Here is a 5764-nt window from a genome sequence, read left to right as displayed (position 1 = left end):
GCTGAGGCAGAGGATCGCTGGAGCCCAGCAGGTCGAGGCTGCAGTGGCCGGGAGTGGCGACTGCACTCCAGTCTGGGCGACAGAGTGAGACTCCAACTCGAAAAAAAAAATGAGGGCTCGCTTTATTGCTCAGGCTGGTTTCAAACTCCTGGCTCGAGCAATCCTCCCGCCTCAGCATCTTAAAGTGCTGGTATTCAGGCATGAGCCACCGTACTTGCCCGGCCTGTTTGTTTTAATGTATCTTTAAACCCTGTTTAATCTTTGGTTCCCATTCCATCTTTTTTTTTTTTAAATAATTCATTTGTTAGTGAACCCAGATTGTTTGTCTTACAGTTTTCCACAGTCATTGCTAATTGCATCCTCACAGTGCAGGTAGCCTGTTCCTCTCCCCTCTGAATTTTCTGTTTATTGATTGTCTAGAGGCTTAATCAGGTTCAGGCAAGCCTATTTTTATAAGTGATGTGTGGTCAGCATCAGGATATTATTGTGTTCTCACTCTCATTTTGTACATTTCTTGCCCTGGATCAGAAATCAGCCCAAACATCTTGGGAAAGTACCTAGGAGAGGAATTTCTAGCTGTAATGTAGATAAATGTTTAACTTTCTGAGAATCTGGTGCTTTTTTGTGTTTTTTTGAGTTAGAGTCTCACTCTATCGCCCAGGCTGGAGTGCAGTGGCACACTCACAGCCACTCCAGTGTTGACCTGCTGGGCTCCAGCGAACCTTCTGCCTCAACCTTCCAAGTAGCCAGAACTACTTGTTAAAAATAAGGGCTTGCAGCGGGCTTGATGGTTCGCACTATCATGCCTGACTAATTTTTTATTTTTATTTTATTTATGTATTAATTATTATTTTTTTGAGTTGGAGTCTCACTCTGTCACCTAGACTGGAGTGCAGTGGCCGCTCCAGGCCACAGCAGCCTCGACCTGCTGGGCTCCGGCGATCCTTCCGCCTCAGCCTTCCAAGTAGCTGGAACTACAGGTGCGTGCTACCACGCCCGGCTCATTTTGATTTATTGTGTAGATGAGGTTTCTCCAAGTTGCCCAGGTGGGTCTCGAATCCGCGGGCTCAGGCAATCCACTCACCTCAGCCTCCCAAAGCGCTGGGATTACAGGCTGAGCCACCAACTCCAGCCCTAATTTTTATTTATTGTAGACACGAGGTCTCGACAAGTTGCCTAGACTGTTCTCGAACCCACGGGCTCAGACAATCCTCTCACCTTGGCCTCCCAAAGTGCTGGGATTACAGGCTGAGCCACTGAGCCCGGCCTGAACTGCCTTTTTAGAATTGCATTCACCCTTTGTTAGCTATGAGTATTGTGAATATTTTTTTGCAAATCTCTGTCTTGCCTATTCATTTTCTTTATTTTTTCTTCGCCGCCTCCCCCACCCTCCTTTCTTTTTGAGAAAGAGTCTCCTGTTGCCCAGGCTGGAATGCAGTGGTGCGATCATAGCTCACTGCAACCTTAAACTCCTGGCCTCAGTTGATCCTCCCACCTCAGCCTCCCAAAGTGCTGGGATTGTAAACATGAGCCACATGGCTATATTCATTTTCTTAAAGGCATCTCTTGAGGGAACAATTTTTTAACTCTGACAAAGTCCAATTAATATTTTTTTTTCTTTTATGGATAGTACTTTTTCAGTTCTAAGGAACTTTTGTCAATTCCAAGGTTATTCTCTATTTTCTTTTTTTTTTTGAGTTGGAGTCACTCTGTTGCCCAGACTGGAGTGCAGTGGCATGCTCCTGGCCACCACAGCCTCAACTTGCTGGGCTCTAGCGATCCTTCCGCCTCAGCCTTCCAAGTAGCTGGAACTATAGGTGTGTGTTACCAAGCCCAGTTAATTTTTTATTTATTGTAGAAATGAGGTCTTACCAAGTTGCCCAGGCTGGTCTCAAACCCGCGGGCTCAGGCAATCCACTAGCCTTGGCCTCCCAAAGTGCTGGGATTACAGGTTGAGTCACCGAGCCCTGCCTCTATTTTCTTCTAGAATCTAGCTTTGGGTTTATCATTCATAGCAAATTACTTTTTATTTATGGAAAAAGATAGGGATTGACATTCATTTTTTTCCATATGAATACCCAGTGTCTACTGTATTAAATGTCTTTCCTTCTCCAATTGAATTAACTTGGCATCTTGGTCAAAAACTCATCGACTTTATATTTACTATTGTAAATAGTATTTTTATTTCATTTTCCAAATGACTGTGATGAATATACCAAAAAAATTGATTTAAAAAAAAATTTTTTTTTTTGAGTTGGCGTCTCCGATGCCCAGGCTGGAGTGCAGTGAAACACTCATGGTCACCCCAGCGTTGACCTGCTAGGCTCTGGCGATCCTCCCGCCTCAGCCTTCCAAGTAACCAGAACTACAGGCATGTGCTACCATGCCTGGCTAATTTTTTATTTATTATAGAGATGAGGTCTCGCCAAGTTCCCCAGTCTGGTCTCGAACCTGCAGCCTCAGGCAATCCACTCGCCTCCGTCTCCCAAAGTGCTGGAATTACAGGCTGAGCCACCAAGCCTGGCCGATTTTTTAAAATATTAACTTTGTATTCTGTGACCTTGATAAATTCACTTTTAATTTCAGTAGATTTTGTTGGGAGGTGGGGGTGAGGTGGGGGCAGATCCCATAGGGTTTACTAAGTACACAATCATGCGGCATGGAACAATGACAAGTTCACTTTTCTCCCTCAGTCTTTACACCTTTTATTTCTTTTTCTTGTTTTATAGAACTGGTCAGAACTTTCTAGTATGATGTTGAATAGAAGTGGTAAGAATAAAATATTTGCCTGAGGAAATCTTAATGAAAACCTGTTCAATGTTTCTTCAAGTATGATGTAAGCTGTAGATTTTTTTTATTTTTAAGGGTTTTTAAATGTTTGTTTATTTATTTTTGAGTTGGAGTCTCACTCTGTCACCCAGGCTGGAGTGCAGTGCATGCTGACGGTCATGGCAGCCTCAACCTGCTGGGCTCAGGTGATCCTTCTGCCCCAGCCTTCCAACTAGCTGGAACCACAGGCGTGTGCCACCATGTCCGGCTGATTTTTTTATTTATTGTAGAGATGAGGTCTTGCCATGTTGCTCAGGCTGGTCTCAAAACCCTGAGCTCAGGTAATCCTTTTACCTCCACCTCCCAAAGTGCTGGGATTACAGAATTTATGCATCATGTCCGTCTAGCTGTAGATTTTTAATAAATGCCTTTTATCAGAAGTTATCGTCTATTCCAAGGTTGAATTTTTTTGTTATGTGTTTTTTAATAATAAGTGGGGATTTATGTTTGCAAAATGTTTTTTCTGTATTTGTGATTATTTCATGGTTTTTTCTTTTTGTATGTTAATATAGTGAATTTTACAATAATTGGTTTTTAAATGTTAAACTAATCATATTACTGGGATAAACTCTATTTGGTCACTATATTTTATCCTTTCTATATATTGCTAATTCAGTTTGCTAATATTTTGTTAAGACTTTCTGTGACTGTGTTCATTGGTCTGTGACTTTTTGGTAATGTCTTTATCTGATTTCGGTGTTAAGTTTAATGATAGTCTCATGAATATGCTGGGAAGTAGTCCCTCTTCTTCTGTTTTCTGAAAGAGTTTGTATAAGATTGGTGTTATTTTTTCTTTAAGTGTTAGAATTTTTTTCCTATTAGTTGCTAGGAAAGGGGCTTATGAGACACAAACTCTTTGATCATTCTAGCCATCCAACTTTGTGGAGTAAGAGGCTTGATGGGTTAGAATGTGTAAAAAAAGAAGATAATAGTGAGCAGGATATTAATTCCCAGAAAATATTCTAGAAGAGATTGTTAAAGGGATGGTCATCAAGCACACGAATATATCTTTCTCAATCATAAGGAGCAGATAATTATTGTCACCCAATGGTTTAACGGGTGACATATATCAAATCTGTGAGGAGTAAGTTATTCTTGTGATATTTAAATTGGCAAATGGCATAGAAAAGAAAGTTAGCTCATGTATTCATTGAAGATTAGTATAGCTGCACCCCAAATTAGACAAGGTTGTAGAAAAAAGAAAGCTCCAGCTATACCTCACCTACAAGAGATATTTTAAAAATAAGCAAAATTAAAATAGGTAACATTTTTTTAAAGTACAAAATGACTTTAATTGTTAAATAATGAAGCCGGGCTCAGTGGCTCAGCCTGTATTCCCGCGCCTTTGGGAGGCTGAGGTGAGTGGATTGCCTGAGCCCGCGGGTTCGAGACCCGCCTGGGCAGGCGAGACCTCATCTCTACAATAAATCAAAAAATTAGCCGGGCGTGGTAGCGCGCGCCTGTAATTCTGGCTACTCGGAAAGCTGAGGAGGAAGGATCGCCGGAGCCCAGCAGGTCGAGGCTGCGGTGGCCGGGAGCGGCCACTGCACTCCAGTCTGGGCGACAGAGTGAGACTCCAACTCAAAAAAAAAAAAAAATTGTTAAATAATGAAAGGATGATTGAACTTTAGCAAAGTTATATTAATACAATTTGTTGTGCTCATAAATTAAAAGAAAAAAATTTTTAAAGCAGGATTTATTGAGAGGACAGAAAAGCTCCCACAGTGGGAGGGGACCTGAACGGGTTGCCTGTTAGAATTTACCAGAAAAGCCATTTGAGCTGACCTGGAGTAATCTTTATTATAATTTTATTTTCAAATTCAATTTTTTAAATTGATATAGGTCTATTGAGATTTTCTATTTCTTTCTGCATTCATTTTGCTGAATTGCTTATTTCATGGAATTTGACCATTTTATATAGGTTGCTGAATCTATTGACATACAGTTGTTCATAATATTCCCTTATTACCTTTTTTGTGTGAAGGATCTGGACTGATTTTTTTCTCTAGCATCCAGATATAGGTAACATTTTATTTTCTTTTCATTCTTGCCAGGAGTTTATTTATTTTATTAATATTTTCAAGAACCACCTTTTTACTTTTTATTATTCTCTATTGTCTTTTTTAAATTTTTTATTATTTCCTCCCTTTTTCTACTTATTCTGGGTTTAATTTGCTCTTATTTTTTTTTTTTTTGAGTTGGGAGTCTCACTCGGTCGCCCAGACTGGAGTGCATTGGCCGCTCCCAGCCACCGCAGCCTCGACTTGCTGGGCTCCGGCGATCCTTCCACCTCAGCCTTCCGAGTAGCCGGAATTACAGGCACGTGGTACCACACCCAGCCTATTTTTTGAGATGAGGTCTCACCGCCCAGGCGGGTCTCGAACCCGCGGGCTCAGGCAATCCACTCACCTCAGCCTCCCAAAGGCGCGGGATTACAGGCTGAGCCACTGTGCCCGGCTTTTCTTCTTTCTTAATATCATTTAAATTTATACATTTCCCTATGAGCACTGCTTTAGCTGTATTTGTAAATTTTGATACATTTTATCTTTTTGTCATTTGATTCAATATATTTTCTGATTTCTCATCTGACTTCTTTGACTTGTGGATTTGGTAATATGTTGTTTAATTTCCAAACATTTGGCAGTTTAGAAGTATCTCTCTTTTACTCTTTTCTGGTTTAGTTGAATTGTGATCAGTAACATAGTCTATATGATTTCAATCCTTTGAAAATTTGTTGAGACTTGCTTTATATATGTCTCTGATTGCTAGTGGGGTTAAGTATCCTCTCTTCTTTCCTTTTTCTTTCTTTCTTTTTTTTTTTTGTTTTGTTGTTGAGTTGGAGTCTCACTCGGTCGCCCAGACTGGAGTGCGGTGGCCGGCCTGCTGGGCTCCGGCGATCCTTCTGCCTCAGCCTTCCAAGTAGCCGGAATTACAG

The sequence above is a fragment of the Carlito syrichta genome, unplaced genomic scaffold (genome assembly GCF_000164805.1).
Source record: "Carlito syrichta isolate Samal-C Ts95f unplaced genomic scaffold, Tarsius_syrichta-2.0.1 Scaffold309100, whole genome shotgun sequence".
NCBI lineage: Eukaryota > Metazoa > Chordata > Mammalia > Primates > Tarsiidae > Carlito > Carlito syrichta.
The sequence above is the reverse complement of the archived record's forward strand: the minus strand, read 5'-3'. Positions refer to the sequence as shown.